The sequence below is a fragment of the Pteropus alecto genome, unplaced genomic scaffold, assembly GCF_000325575.1.
Source record: "Pteropus alecto unplaced genomic scaffold, ASM32557v1 scaffold311, whole genome shotgun sequence".
Taxonomy (NCBI): domain Eukaryota; kingdom Metazoa; phylum Chordata; class Mammalia; order Chiroptera; family Pteropodidae; genus Pteropus; species Pteropus alecto.
The window spans coordinates 1,218,561-1,238,806 of record NW_006431916.1 but is presented as its reverse complement, the minus strand read 5'-3'; the positions used below and the strand labels follow the sequence as shown (position 1 = coordinate 1,238,806).

General features: G+C 43.5%; 1 long non-coding RNA gene across 1 annotated transcript; it reads left to right on the top strand.

Moving 5' to 3' along the window:
* Positions 1-2,761: 2,761 nt before the first annotated feature.
* LOC107196721 lies at positions 2,762-8,984 on the top strand. Its single transcript, XR_001518167.2, has 4 exons — positions 2,762-3,406; positions 5,177-5,296; positions 6,991-7,349; positions 8,294-8,984. It is a non-coding gene; the product is annotated as an uncharacterized LOC107196721 (long non-coding RNA).
* The last annotated feature ends 11,262 nt before the right edge of the window (positions 8,985-20,246 follow it).

Below are 20,246 nucleotides of genomic sequence, written 5' to 3'. Positions count from 1 at the left end.
TAAGCATGTAGGTATTATTATCTTCATTTTAGAGGAGAGAAAAATGAGACTTGAGATTTAAGGGAGTGATGCAAGATCACACAGCTAAAAGAGGCAGATCCTGGTTTGCTCTTCATATTCAGTGGCTTTTGGGAGAAGATGAGCTCTCAAGTTGGAGGCCCAAACCCTCCAAACCCTTGGAGGTCCCAGCCAAGGTCAATCCAGGCACACACACCTGAATGTCTGAGCACTTCATGTCATACAGGAACATATGTTAGTAGAACCATTAAGGCAGGTCATTAAATTAATATTTTTAACTGTATTAAAAGAAGTTTATTAAAATAAAAAAGAAAACCCTATACTAAAAAGACATTGATCAATTAATTGTCAGCTTAGTGAAGTTCATTCTGGAAAATTCTCTGTCCAAAACTTAATCAGCATTTGTGTAACTCAGATCAAATGTTTTAATTCTAATCTTCCTTGGGGGTAAATTGTCCTTTGAATCAAATGGCATATCCAAGTGGCAAGGTCCAAACACTCCTCCTGCAATGCCTCAGCTGCTTCTTCCCATCCTGTGAGATATAGGGCCAAAAGAAGAAGCTGCCTTGTTAGGCAGGCTGAGGAAATGGCAAAGCAGGCAAGATGCTCCCTACATCTCAAGGCTCCCAGGAGGGCATTGCAGTGGCCAGTCCATGGGACACCGTCAAAGCCTTCTTGACCTGAGAGGGCTAGGGCTATCTCAGGTGACTTCCTTCCAGGACACTAGAGCTGTGTGGCTTTTTAGAGCTCACAGTGTCGTTTTACAGTTGGGGAAGCTGGAGCATAGAGAGAGGAATCAGCCTGGTCACACATCTAGTTGGTGGCAGAGCCAGGTCATTCCCTGGGCTCTGACTCTCCATCCCAGCTCCTTCCAATTCCTCGGTAAGATGAGAAACCCTGTTGCTACGACTGACACATAATTTATGAGTTTGGAAAATCACAGGAGCATCTGAGCCAGCACTTCTGCTGTTCCAGAACCTGTATGACCTGAGAACTTTGTCCTGTTCCATGTGGGCCAAGAGCAGAGAAAGGAAGAAATGAAGATAGTTCCAACAGATAACTCTGCACCTGTCTCCCCTTTTCCTACAGAGTCTGGTCCTGATTACAGACCGTGACATTGAGGAGGAGGAAGATGGAAGAGGAGGGAGACTCAGGGACAGGAAGAAAGGAGGCTGGGCACTGACCCAGAGAAGGCCTCTGGGTTACTTGATTACATCTCAGGCTTAGGAAAGGCTCTATTTCTCATGTAAGCTTTGGGTGTCTATCTGAAGTTTTAAAATTGATTAAAATGTAAATTAAAGCAGTAAAGACTTCAATTAGACACAAGGAAACTGAAGGATGGCAAAGCACTGCTCTGGCAACTAGAGAGGTGAAGATCCCCAGAGGGCAGGGGGCCTGAGGGAGGGGCCAGAGAGAGGGGCCGGAGTGTGGCAATGAGCCCCACCCCCTCTCACGCCCACAGTGTTCTCAGGGAGCCACTTCTGTCTTCACAGTTGGTTCTTTGCCTTTGCAGGGTCATGGGCCCTTTTAAAATTAGAAACCCTTATTCACTCCAGGAAAAATATATGCACATATGGATACATGCGGAACTATCCATATAATTTCCTGGGTCCACAGACCCCAAGTTAAGAACTCCTGTTCCATGTGCTGATGACGAACCAGACTGTTTTTCCAACCCAGCCCTTTTTTTCTGAGCTTCAAACCCACACATTTAGCTCTCTTCTGCAAACCTTCTTCAAAATTTCCCAAGTGCCGGGTAACCAAAACCTAACTAAAATCTTTTCTATCTCCTGTATTCCTTCTCTAGGGACTGGAACCTTCATTCATTCAGTTGCCTACATCTGAGACTGGCCATCAACCTGAACCAGTGGTTCTCAATGCTGACAGCACATCAGAATTCACTAGGGAGTTTTCAAAACTGAGCCATGGACTTCACCTCTGACCTCCTGAATCAGGGCCTCTGGGAGTGGGGCCAAGCCTGGAGAGTCTGAAGGGTGCTTCTCTCATGCAGACCATCCTTCTGCCAGCCTCACTCCAGTCATCACATTCTGTGGCTTCTACTTACTGAATTCATTTATTTTGAATAAGTAATTCTTAAACATGATACAGAAGTCAAAGGTAAAAAAAAAAAAAAGGACAATCAGAGGAGAGTTCCCCTCCCATCGTCAACTCTATGTAAATAATATCTCAATAAAGTCTTCTTTTTTTTTTTAATGTGATGGCTGCTGTGAAGCACTAGGGAGGACACAGATGAAGAGATTCTGCTCAAAACTTTCCAAAAACCATTTGGTTTGGAAGGGAGGGAGGATTCTCTCTGCAACATCAGCCTCACCGGGAGGCTTAGTAAAATATTCCCCCGCCAGGGGGCAGTGTCGTAGCCGGCTGGCCACCAGGTTTTGACCATTAGCCCCCTAGGGCGTGAGCAGCGACCCAGAGGGATCCGAGAGGCGACGAGCCTCACCCACATACACGTGCCGTGGGGCTTCGAACCCCGCCCTCTAGCGCGTGAGTGGGAGACGATCACCCCGCGTAGGGACAAGGACCGTGAGGAATGGTTCCAGCGCCGCGTCCTGCACCCCTCGCCCAGCCCTTCTGCTGGCGTCGCCCCGCCGCCTTCGAGGGCATGGCATTGGAGAAGGGAGCCTGGGCTCTCCCGCACACAACTCCCGCTGTCGGGCAACCTTGGGCCAGTCCCCTGTCCCCTGCTTGCGGGATGCAGAAGGGAAATTGTGCCAGCACGAAGTGCGCTGCGGCGGGCGGCTGCAGGCGGGTAGCAGAACCTGCCTCTCTGGCTCCGCTCCTCAGACAAGGCCTGCAGAAAGACTTGCCGGCGCCCCCGTCCTCCCTGACCTTCTTCCACTGAACAAAGCAGGTTATCTGAGCTGTAGCGAATCTCCACCCATATAGAACTTTAAAGTTTTATTTTGAATGACAAAAGAAGTATGGCCTAGATTGGTTGTCCCTCGTGCTAAAAAGGCATTTTTCCAGCTGTGGCTCATCAAGGAGGGGGCCGTTAGGGGAATGAGCTGGAACGCGGAGAGGGGAGAGATCAGTCACTTCCCGGAGTGCCACGGCCCCAGGGACCCTCCGTAACCTCCCCCAGCGTGGCCACAGCCGGCCCTCGGACGGCGGAAGACATTTGGTCAGCCCTGCCCGCCCGCTGGCGCACTTGTCTCCAGCCCTCGGCGCCACACCTCCTCCCCACCAGGCGCACCGCGTGGTTTGCCCAGTTTCCCGGATCCCGCAGAGAGGCGGCGGTGTTGAGGGCACGCCGCCTCCTCCTCCCGCCCTCTGGTTCGGGGGGCCCCTGGCGCACCACCCCCAGTGCAGGCTCTCGCGGGGCCGGACTCAGCCAGTGCCGCAGGTGCAGCCCAGAGGCAACACGCGGGTGAGTCAGACTAAGCAGCTGCTAGAGACCGTGCAGGCAGGCAGGGGACCCATGGGTCCCCACATTCTCTCGGGTAGCTTCCCCCACACCGGGTCCGCGGGCTCTCAAAACTGACTTGACCCCAGGTTACGGGAGACAGGAGGCTTGCGTGGCATTTTCTCGGGAAAGGAGGCTGTGGGTATACTTCATTTTAGAGCGCTAGCTTTGGACTTAAATCCTCTCCTACTACCAGCTGGCGTTCCTGGGTGATTTTGTAACTTTAGTGGAAGACTTTCTGGACCTCACTTTCTCCATCTATAAAATGGGAATATAATGCTACCTCCCAGGGTCCCTGTGAGGACGAAACCAAAAGACGCTGCAAAGTGCTGAGCAGGAAGCGGGTGAGAGCGGCTAGATCCTCGTTATTTATCAGAGAAGAATCTCCACTTCCGGCCTTGCGGGGTGTACTTTGCCCCTGGCCTGCCGTCCCGCAGTATAAGAGAAGTCGCACGGGGGGTATGGCCAGGAGTCGCATGGGGGGCATGGACAAGGGCAAAAGCTCTGTCGCCAGCGATGCTCCAGGCGACCCTGTGGGCGAGCACCTACTCTGTTCTGATTGGTGGTTCTTTGGGCCTTTGAGTAGGACGCACAATATGGCAAGGACAATTGCAGCTTTCCTTAAGGAGGACATCCCTCACATTTGCTTCTCAAAAGTCATTCTTCACCCTAGACATCTTCACCTCAGGAAACTTAGAACCACTGTCAAAATTATTAACACCCCAAAACTCCTCCCTAGAGAGCAGAGTTCTCATTTTGCAGTTGGGAACCACGAGGTCACGGATAGTTAAATAATGCAGGCGCGTTAATGGAAATACCTTTCTCTCTTCCACTCTCCCATATGTGTTAATGCTGTGTTGCATTAAATGTTAAACAAGAGATGAACGTGGGTCCATTTCGGCAACCAGAAAAAGGAACGGACAGGGTCAGACTTTCCAACGCTTCTAGGGTGGGGCTCCCTGCAGGGTTTACTGCGGCCCGCAGAGTAAAGGTGAGAAATACGACACCAATCGAGAAAGTAGACTTGGAGAGCCACTCTCACCCTCTGCCCCTGGGATGGACCCCAGAGTCTGGAACAGGATCTTAGCATTGAGGAACTTGGTCCTTGAGCGTTTCGAGCAGAAGACGCCTTTGGCGGTTACGCAGGGATCCTCCTTCTCTTCCAACACTCCTGCCCCCTCCCCCCACCCCACAGTCTTTAAAACCTGCTCGAAATGCCAGAACCCGAGAAGGGGCCGAACCTTGGGCCTGCCGCCCTCTCCCGTAAGCAGAGAACCAGCAGCTTTGTCATGAAGTTTGAAGATAGGGCTATTCCTTGGAACGAGCCACGCGATGGCTGCCATTCTAGACTACACTCTGTGTCCCCAGACTGTGTCGCCAGAGCCGACACGGTGCTGCGCATACAGTGGGCGCGGGAGAAAGGTGGGTCACCTACGTCTGCCGGGGACCCTCTGACTCAGAGAGAAAGACAACTATCTCGGCTCACCCGCGGCGGGGCGGAGCGGTCTCCCTTCCATCTTCTCGCCGCATTGGTGAGAAGCCTCCCCCCGCTCCCGGAGCAGTGGTTTCCTCTTCGGTGTACCCCTGCCACTGAGATGGTCTCTCCCAGCTGCCTGCCCTCGCACATCCCGCGCACACGCGTGCGGAATGCCCCTGTCTGTAGTTATCAGCATCCGCTCCCTGACCCCACAGTCGAATCTCCGCGGTCCTGAGCGCTTTCCCTTTATTCTAAAGCTCTCCGTTCCCCTGCCCTCCGGGAGACCGAGCCCCACCTGGCCGCAGCGCTCGCAGGATTTGGACCCCGCCGGTGTTCATATGCATAAATGAGCAGGCTTGCATCCTGATTGGGCTTAGGTAAGTAGTTGCCACGCCCAATGGTGTTGGCCCCGCCCCCTAGGACACATGGCTAGAGATGTTCCCAAGGACAACTCACTCCTCCAGCCAGGCCTCGGCCTGGGGAGCTTAAGGATGAGTAGCGATTGAGCCTCTTTCCGAAGAACACCCGCGCTTGTTAAATTCAATGTCCCCTATGTTGTCACCTCCTCCAGGGACCTCGACTCTGTCTTTGACGCTTGCCCCTCAGAGGCCCATCCAGGTGGACTCGAGGGGCAGAGATGGATCCGAACGGATCCCTGACCTGGAGGACATCAGCTAGACAGGGCAGAGAAGAAATCAGAAGGTCCCATGGGTCAGTGCTCAGTGAAGTGTAAAGCCTAGCACAAGGTCTTGCGGAAAACAGGGTTAAAGAGGGCTTCTCTGGGTCCCAGCAGTTGTAGCAAAATTGATAATGAAAGAAACCACTTGTTATGTTTGCTTTTTATTTAATGATTTCGTCTTCACAACAGCCCTGAGGTAGGTATTGTTGTTATCATCATTATACAGATGGAGATATAAATTTGGGGTGCAGAGAGATTTAGTGCCCTTTCACCATGAGCAAGTGACAGAGCAAGGATCTGAAACTGGGTCTTGTCAAAGCCAAAGATGGTCTAAACCTCCATGTTAGAAACAAAGCCGGCAAAGGAAGGAATGTGAGCAAAGACACTCAAGTGAGAAATAAAGCAGAACAGAGGAGGGGCTACAGGAAAATGTTTCTGGAGGACGAAGCTCTGTTCACAAAGGGAGAGTGAAGGCTGGAGAGGGCCGGTGGAGAGCCTTGTACACCACGATCAGGAATGTGGACTTGATCTTGAGGTGGTGAGGGGCTGACCCCCACCCAGAGATTTTACAAGGAGAGTAATGCACTCTCTCTGGCTACAGTTAGGAGAGTAGGTGCAGGGAGGAGAGGTAAAGAAGCAAGGTGGGTGCAGTCTACTCTATCTCTTGCTTCTTGATTATTTTTTCATCATGCACGTGTATAAAATGGTTCCTTGTGTTGACACACTGGGGTAATAAATAAGCAAAGGAGCTGTTTGCAGCTAGAAGCAACCAACCCAGGGGGCTCCAACCATCAGAAGTCCCTACACAGCCACCCCTAGGGCTGAGGATTCTCAGATAACATGTACCCCAGTCACAGTGGATGTGGACTCAGATATTGACAGTGGAGGATGAAGAACAAGAGCTGGATTTAAGGAATGATTAGGAAGCAATGTTAGTATCACATAGTGAAGGGGTGAAAAAGGAAGATGACTCCTGGGTTTCTGCACTGAGTACTTGGATAAATGGTAGTTCCCTTACTGCTGCAGGGAACATGAGAGCAGGGCTGGTTCATGGAGAAATGATGAGTTCTGTTTGGCTGCCTGTGTTAGAGGTAGACAGGCAGTGGATTAGGACTCTGGTATCAAATAGACTGGGTTCAACTCCTACTTTCATCAACTTGGTAGTTCTGGTGCCTTGGGCAAAAAACTTGATCTCTCTAAACCTGTTCATTTGTCTATAAGGTAGGGGTCATAATAAGATTATAAATTTGTTATAAGAATAAAATGAGAGTGCATAATGCCTGGAATATAATTAGTATCTTATAATGGCAATGCTATTATTGTTGATATTTACTATTATTATTATCAGTAAATCTGAAGCTTTACTTTGATATTTACTATTATTATTATCAGTAAATCTGAAGCTCAGAAAAGAAGCGGCTTCAGAAGTCATCAAATGGAAACTGAAACCATGAGAATAAATGAAAAGACCCACGAAGCATGTAGATGATGAGAAGGGAGGAAATTGAAGACCACAAGGACTTACATTTCAGGAGTGGAAAAAGGAAGAGGAGCCTAAGAATAAATAGAGAAGAAGGAGGAAAGCCATGAGAGTATAACATCATGGACACCACATGCATCAGCCACGCAGTTGATCCTCTGTCTCACTTTCTCCTTCCTAACAGAACCTGATGTTGTTAGGGTAAGCACCCACCTCTGGAGGGCTATGTGCTTCAGAGGAGGCAGCCGCAGCCACAGCTCCAAAGGAAGAGGTGAGTCCTCACTGGATTTCCATTTTCTTTGCCAGTGGTTGGTTTAGGAAGGTCTATTTAATACCATTCTGGCCAATGGGACTTGATGGAAGTCTATGAGGGGGCTCCTGAAAAAAATTTCTTTGATCTTAAAAAGAGATACACATGCATATCAAAATCACAATGAGATACCACTTTACATCCACTAAGATGCGTAAAATGAAAAAGCCAGATAACAACAAATGTTGATCAAGATTTGGAGAATTGAGAACCCTCACACACTGCTGATAGAAATGTAAAAAAGGTACAGCCACTTGGAAAACAGTCTGATAGCTCCTCAAATCATTAAACATAGTGTTACCATATGACCCAGTAATTCCATTTCTAGGTATATACCAAGGGAAATGAAAACATTTGTCATACGTCCCTGCGAAACTGTACACCAATGTTTATAGCATCATTTTTCATAATAACCAAAAAGTGGAAATAGCTCAAATTCATCAACAGATGAATGGATGCACAAAATACTGCCCCTCCATACAATGCAATAGTATTTGGCCTTAAAAAGGAATAAAGTACTGATGCATGCTATGACATGCTAAGTGAGAGAAGCCAGCCACAAAATACCACATACTACGTGATTCTATTTATATGAAAGCCAGAATAGGGAAATCTATAGAGCAAGAAAGATTAGTGATTGTCTAGGGCATGGGTGGCGGGGAAATGATAACTAAAGGACATGAGGTTTCTTCTTGAGGTAATGAAAATGTTTTAAAATTGACTCTAATTGTAATAGTTACACATACCTCTGAATATACTAACAGCTGTTGAATTGTATGCTTAAAATGAGTGAATTGTATGATATGTTAATTATATCTCAATAAAACTGTTTAAAAAGAAGCAACAAAAAAGAGATACACACGCAAAAAAATACAAACTCTTCTTCTCAATGTTGTCATGTCTAGATGGGATGGCAGCATGAGGGTGATTCCACGCGCAGAGAAAGGCAAAACCACGACGATCACTGAGAAACAGCAATGGAGCCTTGGCAGCAGCAAGCCCTGGTTGTCTTGTTATGTGACATGATAAATTGTTTAAGGCAGTCTGAGTCAAAGTTTTGCTAACGTTGTTTGTGGACAATTTAAGTACTTTAATCACAAAGGAGTTTAATATAGGGAAGTAGCTGCTTACGAAAACTTATAGAAATGACTCCTGGAACATGTAAAGCTGACCCCTGTCTGAAGAGTGGGGACTCAGGAGACCACTATGAGAACTAATGAGTCCAAGAACACAGTGCTTTATTTGCAATCCAAGGATCAGAAAGCCATAACCAAACCACCACAGCTGCCTGTCAGTACTCACAAAGCTGGTGAATTAACATGGAACACTAGTTCAGAAAACTGACCCATCTTTTTGACCTTACTTGCTGGTCAGAAGAATGACCTTCACTTATTTCCACTTTCCAGATAGCTCCCATCTAATGACCAGCTTTTTTGCTCTTTATTCCAACTTTCATCTCAGATCGTCTATCTAGAATCATTTTTCCTTTAGAATTTTCTGAGGGTCTTCTTGTGATTTTTCAGATTCGGTTTGCCTGGAAATATCTTTGTATTGCCCTCATTCTTGAAAAAAAAAATTTTCTAAACATAGAAGATAGACTAGTAGTCATGTTCGTTTTTTCTTCTTTTCTTTCTGTTTATTTATTCATTTATTTATTTTAGTTCTTGTGGAAGGGAGTGGCAGCTAGTGTCTGGGCCCTTTGATGGGTTTAAAGGGTGACCAGATTGTGGGCTGGGGCCCCAATACCACAAGGTCCAGAGAAGGGCGGCAAGGGGCCCTCCAACAGGGAGTCAGTGGATGAAATCAGTGTGATGGAACGTGTGGTCAAGGCGGAAAAACAGTGAGTGTGGGATGGGGTTTTGCTAGTGTGGCAGAGCTAGTCGTTGACTGACTGGGAAGCTCTGGAAGGCGGTGGGGACAAGCACAAGGAGAGGGTGTTCTTCTCAGAGTCTGCCCACGTGTTTCCTGCCTGGCAACTGATAGTAATGTTCTTTCAGCACATGAATATTCCCATCCATGACAGCCTATATTGCCTACAGCCACTTCTGACACCAAATGGCCAGAGTTCAGTACAGGAGACCGAAGTCAGCAAGAAAATTCCAGACAAGAAAAAGTAAAAGGAGTTCATCGCCACCAAAACAATATTATAAGACATGTTAAAGGGACTTCTTTAAGAAGAAGAAAAAAATTATGAATAATAAAATGGCAATAATTACATAGCTATTAGTAATTACTTTAAATGTAAATGGATTAAATGCTCTAATCAAAAGACTGAATGGAGAAGAAAAACAAAACCCATACATATGCTGCCTACAAGAAACTCACTTCAGATCAAAAGACACACACAGACTGAAAGTAAAGGGATGGAAAAAGATATTTCATGCAAATGGAAATTTAAAAAAACCTAGGGTAGCAATATTTATATCAGACAAAATAGACTTTAAAACAAAGGCTTTAACAAGAGACAAGGAAGGAAATTTCATGTATAGTAGCCAAGATATGGAAGCAACCTAAGTGTCCATTGATGTACGATTGGATATATACAATAGAATATTACTCAGCCATGAGAAAGAGTGAAATCTCACCATTTGTGACATCACAGATGGACCTGAGGGGTATTGTGTTGGGTGAAATGGGTCAGACAGAGAAAAACAAATGCCATGTGATTTTACTTATATGTGGAATCTAAAATAAATAAATAAAAATAAGTGAAAAATCAAAACAAAAACAGGCTCATGGCTACAGAGAACAAACTGATTTGTGCCAGATGGGAAAGGATTAGGGGGCTGGTTGAATAAAGTAAGGAATTAAGTTATAAAATAGTCACAAGGATATAAAGTACAGCCTAGGGAATATAGTCAATAATATTGTAATAAATATGTATGGTGCCAGGTGGGTACTAGAGTTGTCAGAGGATCATCTCGTAAGTTACACAGATGTCCAACCACTATACCATACACCTGAAACTAATATAATATTGAATGTCAACTGTAATTGAAAAAATTTTTTTAACTAAAAAAATGTCAGCAGAAGAAAATTTCCTTATACAGGGAATTAGGTACTAAGAATTATTAGGTGCTCTGGAAGAATGGGCGTAGTTTAGGGCCTCAAGGAAAGACTTTCTAAACACCCAGAAGTAACTCACTAGAGGAGATGTGACGATCAGGCAACTGTAAAGGCCACCTTGGAACTCAGTCAAATTTGGAACACAGCACTGTTGTTGAGAATCAGGACACCACGATAACCAGAGTTGCGTCTTGATACCGACAAAGATGGCACTGGACACCGGAAAGCTGCTGCAGGAAAACCCTAGGTCTTCATAATCTAGTTTTCCAGGGGGGAAAAAACAACAACAACAACAATGAAAACTGCAAAAGTACGGCCTGTCTCATGACTGCTTTCTAAATTTTTAAAACCTAATTTACATAAACCAACTTCTAGGGAAACTACAAAATGGAGGCTTTTAAAAGGGCTGTGTCGGTGCAGTGGTGGTGGGAAAAGCCAGATTGTATTTGGTAGAACAGTAAACAAGACATGAGGAGCGAATTCAGTAAATGTGGGTGGTTTGAGTTTTCCTGTGAATGGAAGAAGAGAGAGAGGTAGTAGATAAAGGGCACATCCAGTTTCAAGCAGAGTTTTGGTTGTTTTTTTCTAAGAATGATGGAGAGTCCAACATGTTTATTGATGGACGGGAAGGTGCCAACAGAAGAGAACAGAGGGAGTAAGTGGATACATGATAGATGGAGAGTTTGCACCTGGTAGAAGGAGGTGGTCATTTTTTTTTTGATGCCCATGATATTTTGCTAAGTGATAAAAGCATATTATAAAGCAAACATTGTATGATTCATTTCCTATTTTAAAAACATATTAGGTATACTGAAAATACTCACAGACTTGTCAAACAGCCCTCATAGAGATAAAATTCAATTCCGCTGTTGCGGGCTGCACCCCTGAGGTGGAGTAGCCCCAGCAAATGGCACAGGCTGGGCAGTGTGCGTTGTAACTAGAGGGGCAGGATGACAGTAGGAGAGGGTGGGAAGGAGGACAGCAGACCTATACTCTTGCAGGCCATATGGCCACAGGCTAGCTTGCTCCATAAAACTCATGCTCAAGTCATGATCCCAATTCACCCACTCTCCCATATGCTGAGGGACAGACTGCCAGCAGTTCTTCCAGAAGCAGCTCCAGAGGCGTAGGCATAGCACCTCCATATCCCATCTGGCCACACTGTGAAAAATCATTGATTGTGACACAGTCTCTTCAAATCATGTTTCCCCCCCAAATCGTGATCACGAAGATCCTCTGACAAAGGCAGACTCTTAAGTACATGACTTCCTTGAAAATAACTTGACATGGCTAAAACTAATTTAGCTTTCTCAACCCCCATCTTATCTCTCAATATGGTTATTTCTTATGCCAACCATGTATATGAATATATTTATATGAATAAACAAAACTATAAGCCTATATGTTACATGAAATGCCAAGAAAATCATATATTGAAATGTTAATGCTGTTTTTCTGAGTGATAGGAATTGAGTGTAATTTCTGTTTTCTCCTTTTTTGCTTATTGTGCTTTCTATTTTTTCTATAACAGTCTTGTATTACTTATATAAATAGGAAAAAAAATGAGGTTGCTAAAAATCACACAAGTGGAGGGTTGTCATTGAACTATAAAATAAATAAATTGCTAAAAGTAACTCAAGTGTTGGATAAAATAATAAGTGAGCTAAACAAAAGGCAAAGAATACTCAGGCATAAAAGCAGGGTCCTAGAGAAGTATGCAAAGCCCTAAAACCAGATTTGGATTCAGAGATCAGATGCATCTGAGTATGAGTTTTTGTAGTGTTTCAGAACTGACAAGACAGAAGATATAACCTAGCATCTACCCTGAAGTCTAACAGGAGACTCCTCAAAGCTGAGACTCTGTAGGACTACATTCTCAACATGTAGGTGACCTAGAAATAAACTCTCCCATCCCCAGAAGACTGCAAGGAAAACTGCTTTTCTTCAGTCTTGATGCTAATCAAATTGGTGTAGAGGTTCTCCATTGAGAATTTGCATTTATAACCCTGTCTCACATAGGTTCTCAGCCTGAATTCACATGATTAGACACCATTCCCCCCAAAGGGGAAAAAAAACCTGGAGCCAATAATATGACTAAAAATGGTCCCAGACTTTTAATGCCCCCCGGTACCTGACAGAAGCAAATGTAAATCTTTTCCAGTGGAACTCAAAATTTGCCTTCATCTCTGTCCTCAGAGAATTCTCATAGTAACATTCCAAAGAAAACGAGCAGCCCTCAAACAAAATATTTCATTAAATATACAAATAAACAAGGCACTATGAGTAAGAACTGGCCAAAACAAAACATTAGATTCAGATCCAAAAAAAACTTTAGATGTTGGAATTATCAGATCTACTATATCAACTAAGTATGCATAATATAATATAAGGGAGCTTTACAAAAATGACAAAAGAGCAAGCAGATGTGAAAAAAATCAACAAATTCTAGAAATAAAAAATATATAAAATTGAAATTTCAATCTCTATATCTGTGAGTCTTTTTGTTTCATTTGTTCATTTCTTTTGTTCCTTAGTTCCACATATAAGTGAAATCATATGGCATTTATCTTTCTCTGACATTTCACTCAGCATAGTACCCTCTAAGTCCATCCATGTCATTGCAAATGGTAAGATTTCTCTTTTTTTAATAGCTGATTAATATTCCACTGTATATATGTACCACAACTTCTTTATCCAATAGTCTATTGAAAGGCATTTACGTTGCTTTCATATCTTGGCTATTGTAAATAGTGCTGCCATGAACATAGGGGTGCATAGATCTTTACAAACTAGTGTTTTAATTTGCTTTGGATAAATACCCAGAAGTACAATTGCTGAGTCAAAAGATAGTTCTATTTTTAACTTTTTGAGGAACCTCCAAACTGTTTTCCAGAGTGGCTATACCAATTTGCAATCCCACCGACAGTGTACGAGGGTTCCCTTTTCTCCACATCCTCGCCAACATTTGTAGTTTTTGATTTATTGATTATACCCATTCCGACAGGTGTAAGGTGATATCTCGTTGTGGTTTTAATTTGCATTTTTCTGATCATTAGTGATCTTGAGCATTTTTCATATGTCTATTGGCCATCTGTATGACCTTTTTGGAGAAATATCTATTCAGGTCTTCTGCCCATTTTTTAATTGGATTGTTTATTTTTTCGTTGTTGAGTTGTATGAGTCCTTTATAAATTTTGGATATTAATCCCTCATCATATGTATTATTGGCAAATATCTTCTCTCATTCAGTAGGTTGTCTTGTCTTTTTGCTGATGGTTTCCTTTGCTGTGCAAAAACTTTTAGTTCGATGTAGTCCTATTTGTTAATTTTTTCTTGTTTCCCTGGTCCAAGGAGATATATCAGAAAAAAAATTACTAATAGCAATATCAGAGAGTTTACTGCCTATGTTTTTTTCTAGAAGTTTTATGGTTTCAGGTCTTACATTTAAATTGTTACTCCATTTTGAGTTTATTCTTATATATGGTGTAAGAAGGTGGTCCAGTTTCATGTTTTTGCATGTACCTGTCCAGTTTTCCCAACACCATTTGTCGAAGAGATTGTCTTTACTCCACTGTATGTTCTTGTCTCCTTTGACATAGTTTAATGACCATATAGATGTGGATATATTTCTGGGCTCTCTTTTCTGTTTCATTTATCTATGTATCTGTTTTTATGCCAGTACCATGCTGTTTTGATTACTATAGCCTTGTAGTATAGTTTGATATCAAGTAGCATGATACCTCCAAGTTTGTTTTTCTTTCTCAAGATTGTCGTGACTATTTGGGATTATAAATTTTTGGATTATTTGTTCTAGTTCTCTGAAAAATTCCATTGGTATTTTGATAGAGATTGAATTGAATCTATAGATTGCTTTGGGTAGTATGGCCATTTTAATGATGTTGCTTCTTCCTACTCGTGAGCATTGTATATGCTTCCATTTATTTGTATCTTCTTTAATTTCTTTTTTCAATGACATAATGTTCTGAGAACAAGTATTTTACCTCCTTAGTTAATTTGATTCCTGTGTATCTTATTGTTTTTGATACAATCATCGTTGGTGTGTAAAAATGCAACCGGCTTCTGAGTATTAATTTTGTATCCTGAGATTTTCCTTGATCTTGTTAACCCATTCATTATTTAGTAGCATATTATTCTGCCTCCATGTGTTTGTGTATTTTCCAGTGTTTTTTTTTTTTTCTTGTAGTTGATTTCTAGTTTCATACCATTGTGGTCAGAGAAGACACTTGATACGATTTCAATCTTCTAAAATTTATTGAGACTTGTTTTGTAGTCTAACACGTGGTCTGTCTTGGAAAATGTGCCATGTGCACTTGAGAAAAATGTATATTCTGCTGCTTTGGGGTGAAACACTGAAAATATCAATTAAATCCATCTGGTCTAGTGTGTCATTTAAAGCTGCTGTTTCCTTACTGATTTTCTGTCTGGAAGATCTGTCCATTGGTGTCAATGGAGTGTTAAAGTCTCCTACTGTGAGAGTATTACTGTCAATCTCTCCCTTTAGGTCAGCTAATAATTGCTTTATATATATATAAGTGCTCCTATGTTGGGTGCATATATGTTTACTAGGGTTATGTCCTCTTGTTATTGATCCTTTTATCATTATGTAACACTCTCTTTGTCTCTTATTCTAGCCTTTGTTTTAAAGTCTATTTTGTCTATATTGCTACCCTAAGTATTGCTACCCTAGCTTTTTTTTTTTTCATTTTCATTTGCATGAAATGTCTTTTTCTATCCCTTTACTTTCGATCTGTATGTATCATTTGATCTGAGGTGGGTCTCTTGTAGGTCTTGTTTTCTTATCTATTCAGCTACCCTATGTCTTTGGATTGGAGCATTTAATTTATTTACATTTAAAGTGATATAGGTACATAGTTACTGCCATTTTATTATTTGTATTTATAGTCCCCCACCCTCTTATTTCTACAGAAGCTCCCTTAACATTTCTTGTAATTCTGTCTTGTGGTGATGAATTTCTTTAGCTTTTTCCTGTCTAGGAAGCTCCTTATCTCACATTCAATTTTAACTGACAGCCTTGCTGGGTAGAGTAGTCTTGCTTGTAGGTTCTTTTTTGTTCATCACTTTGAATATTTTGTGCCAATCCCTTCATGCCTGCAAAGTTTCTGTTGAAAAGTCAGCTGACATTCTTATGGGAGAATCCTTGTAAGTAACTAGCTGCATTTTTCTTGCTGTTTTTAGATTCTCTCTTTGTCTCCAATCTTTGGCATTTTAATGATGATGTGTCTTAGTGTGGGTCTGTTTGGGTTCCTCTTTTTTGTGACTCTGCACTTCCTGGACCTGTATGTCTATTTCCATTATCAAATTAGGGAAGTTTTCTGTCATTATTTTCTCAAATCGGTTCTCAATCCCTTGATCTCTCTCTTCTTCTTCTGGTACCCCTATGATGTAGGTAGGTGTTGGTATGTTTGATGTTATCTCAGAGGTCTCTTAAACTTTCCTCTTTTTTTTTCTTTTTTTTTTTTAGATTCTTTTTTCTTTTTGCTATTCTGATTAGATGTTTTCTGCTACCTTGTCTTCCAACTTGCTGATTCAGTCTTCTCTGCTTCATCTAATCTGTTGATTCCTTCTAGTATATTCTTCATTCTGGTTATTGTATTATTCATTTCTGACTGGTTTCTATGTCCTTTTTTAATACTTACTATCTCTCTGTTGAAGTTCTCACTGAGATCATTCATTCTCCCCCTAAGTTCATTGACCATCTTTGTAACCAGTGTTCTGAACTCTGTATTGAGTAGGTTGCTTTTCTCCATTTCTTTTAGTTTTATTTTCTGGAGTTTTCTCTTGTTTCATCGGTGGCATGTTTCTTTGTTTTCTCACTTTAGTTTCCTCTCTTTGTTTGTTTCTATATATTAGGAAGATTTTTTATGTCTGCCAGCCTTGGCCAGGTGTCGTGTGTGGCCCAATGGCACAGTTTTCCTGCTCACCTGCACTGGGGGCTCTGGGCATATTCTTTGTGCAGTTGTGTATGTTCTCCTATGGTAGCTAATCCTTGATTGCTGTTAGCACATCAGTGGATAGGATTGACTCTCAGGCTGACAAGCTATGGGGTTTGGCCATGCCCACAGGGTATGAGCTGCTGTGTGGAGGCTGATACCATGGAGTGGGATTTGCCCCAGCAGTCTCATGTACCTATTGAGACCACCCTTTGAGTGTGCCACTTATAGGACTAGTCAAGTGGTGCTCTGTTGTGGTCTGATGCCAGCCTTTGGATGTGTTGGTTCCATGTCTCCTTGGGAGAGGCTCCCGTGTAGGCCAAGTTCAGCCACTGCCTTTGATTGCTCAGGGCTACCTGGTAGGAACCACAAAGCAATCCACAGATGATTGCTTCTTATGCTGGATCTAGAGACAAGTGGGAGAGATTACTCTGCAAGACAAGGTAGGTTACCCCCAGTACCCAGCCTGGGGAGACTTAGCAAAAGGATCAATGCACTTCAAGGCCTGGGGCTGCCTTCCAGCTGCTCATATGACTCTGCAGCTGGAAGAGTCTTTGAGTGATATGTGAGTTGGGTGGCGCAGGGACCTAGGGAGTCACTGGGGTAAAGCGAACAAATTTCACCCTACCAAAGCAGAGTTAGGTTTCATTCCAGTGCTGAATCTGTGGCTTTCTGTAAAAGCCTCAGATTGCAGCAAAGTCAGCCACTTCGCTCCTTGGGCCCTCAGATCCCCATGATCCGCCCAAAAGATATTGCAGCTCAGGCTGGCACTAGTGGCTCACCACCAAAAGTCTCCCCTGAAATGTGTTGGCTGCACATGGGCCATGTGAGCTGCCAATAACTGTGCAGCCCAGGAAAGCAACAGGGTGGGGTTGTCTGCCCAGCAACGGGGCTGCCACACACAATTTGTGGACTGAGTGGGGCAGGGCCCCAGGGAAACATGGGCTGCTCTCACCGGGCCAATGCAGCATCAGAACTGACCCTACAGGGGGAAAGTTCAACGCAGGCAAGATGCTGCCCATCTATAGATTGCCCTGAGGCCTAACAAAGGAGCCCTGGCGCCACGCAACTCAGTCTTTCCCTGTATGTTTCCTGCACCTCCCAAGCCACTGACTCTCCACCAGAGCTCAGAGTGTGTATCTACAAGTGAGTGATTCTGTGCATGAGCCCTTTAACAGGACATCTGAGTTTTCAGGTATTTTCAGTCTCACCCAGATGGCCAGAGTCCCCACTGGCTTTTACGTTCAGATTTTGTGGGGACTCCTCTTTCCAGAACTGGAATCCCAGGCTGGGGAGACCCTGTGTGGGCCTGGGACCCCTCATTCCTTCAGGAAGGGGGAACTCTGTAGCCTCAGTTCCCTTCTCAGTACTTAACTACCATGTGTGGTTGCAGACCCAGACTGCTTTATATCTTTGCCTCTCCTACCGAACTCAATGTGGCTTTTTCTTTATATCCTCAGATGTATGTGTTATGATCAGCTAGACTTCAGGTGGTTCTCCAAGTTGTTTCTTTTATAGTTTGTTTGTAATCTTAATGTGGTCACGGAAGGAGGCAAACCTTGCTTTTACCTAGCCCACCATCTTGACCAGAAACTCCCTCCTGAAGATTCATTCTTAAGTGAGTTTGACACCAACCAGAACCTAATGTTCTAAGGGCTTAATGATTAAAAGAAGTGGACATGCAGGAGAATCTGGGGGAAAGAATGAAAGTGAGTCATAGTTCTATCAGGCTAAACAAAGTTAGCTTGGATTAAAGAAAAAACCACTACGGCCATGCCACCCTGAACATGCCTGATCTCATCTGATCTCAGAAGCTAAGCAGGGTCAGGTTAATATTTGGATGGGAGACCACCTAAGAACACCAGGGTCAGGTTAATATTTGGATAGGAGACCACCTAGGAACACCAGGTGCTGTAGGCGTAAAAAATCAATCAATCAATCAATCAATCAATCAATAATAAAGCAAAATCCATGCTAAAGAAATGAAGTTCATGTGCAGTTACAAAGTCAACTAGGTATTCTGTTATCAAAAGGATTTATTCGAGGAAAAAAGAAAGAATTGCAATGCAGTACATGCAGATATAGCCAGCCAGACGAGCACGAAGCATATATATTGCTGTATAAGTACCACATACTAACCAGCCATGAAATGTACACCACTGGAGAGCTTCTCCTACAGGTTCTTCTAATTTCTGTGCAGGTTAATGTCTCTGTCATAAATTAAACACTGAAGATTGGTGGTAGGAGGTGAGGGGTGCAGTTCTTGGTGGGAATTCTGAGTAATGTAGCTGTAAGAAACATCTAAACCTATAGAGAATTTTTATAAGAATTTATCTGAGCCAAACTAACGACATGTGCTGGGGAGCAAGATCTTATGTGCTCCAGAAAATGACAGTTTTGAAGCTTTTTTTATGCATTTGAAATTAAGGAGGGAACATAAGGAAGATTACATGGAGGTGAGAAAAAGTAAGGCGAAGATTGGTTTACAGGATGGTTAACAAGATTATGTGCTCTCGAGGATGGTTAGGGATTATTTCAAAGGTGTGTTAACCTAGATGCACAGAAAAAAAAATGGGATTACTTAAGGCAAAGATAAATCTTTTGCTAAAGAAGTTATGCGCCTGGGATGTGACTACCCACCATGACCTGCCCAGTTAGGAATTTATGATCACATCACCCTGTGAGGTTACTTTCCACAGAACTCCTTTTTTAATTCACAGTACTGTTTCCTGGGAAGAGGAGCAGATGGTGGGCAATAAAAATATGTCCCCTTGCTGAATTTCTTCTGTTGCTGCAGAGGGAAAACAGTGCAGACTCGGTGCAGGGCAGGCAGGGTTTCTGTGTTCCCAATTGGTGGAATGGATTTGGTATTTTATTCTAATCATAGGGTAAAAGTCCTGTACTTAAAGGAAAGCTTGAAACATGTGCATAAATGTGTCTAGGAAATCGGACTAAACCAAATCCTGTTTATTTTCATAGCCATTGGGAGTGCTGATTTGGGGCATTTCCTAGAGTATCTGAAGCAGCCTGGATTTGTGCCTCAACTAAAAGTAGTAATAGCAACTGTCAGCACCGAGCTGATCAAGAAGGGAAGGCTTTGGTGGTGAGATGCCCAGGTGGAAGAATGCATGAGGGGCCGACATGAGAACGATACGGCAAGCACCAACTTTATTGTGGGGAGCATGCTTCTGTTGCAAGGAGCGCACTTCTATTGCGGAGAACACGCTTCTGTTCCAGCCCCCCTAGGGGATCACATGAGCTCCACGTATATCAGAGTACAATAGTGGCATTCTTCCACACATGCATGATACAATAAGCTGAATTATGTTCACATATGTTAGGCACAGGCGCCCTACTACACTAATGTAACATTCTAAATCCAGGGTCCTATTCCAAGCCACAAGCCTGGATCAGAGCCAGACCTGGGACCTGCCAGGCCTGGGACCCACAGCAACCTCACATTGATCACTTATATGCAAGCTTTGTGTACTAAGTGCCCTTCAAGCACCAGCTCTTTAACAATTCCTCAACCCCTTGAGGTTGATATTGTCATCTGACTTTCCTGATGAGGGATCCGAGGTTTAGGGATATAAGCAGCTGACTCAAAGTAACATAGCTAATAATGGCAGAGTTGGTATTTGAACCAGGCCTGCAGAACCCCAAAGTTTGTGTCTCAAGATGGATACTATGCTTTCCCCTTTTCCCTATCCCCACCCATCCCTCCTGCCACGTCCTGCAGTATCATACTGGCTGCCTATGAGGAAAAGTATTACAAATCAATCTTTGCATCCCACATGTAAGTTTGGCCTCATCTTCTATC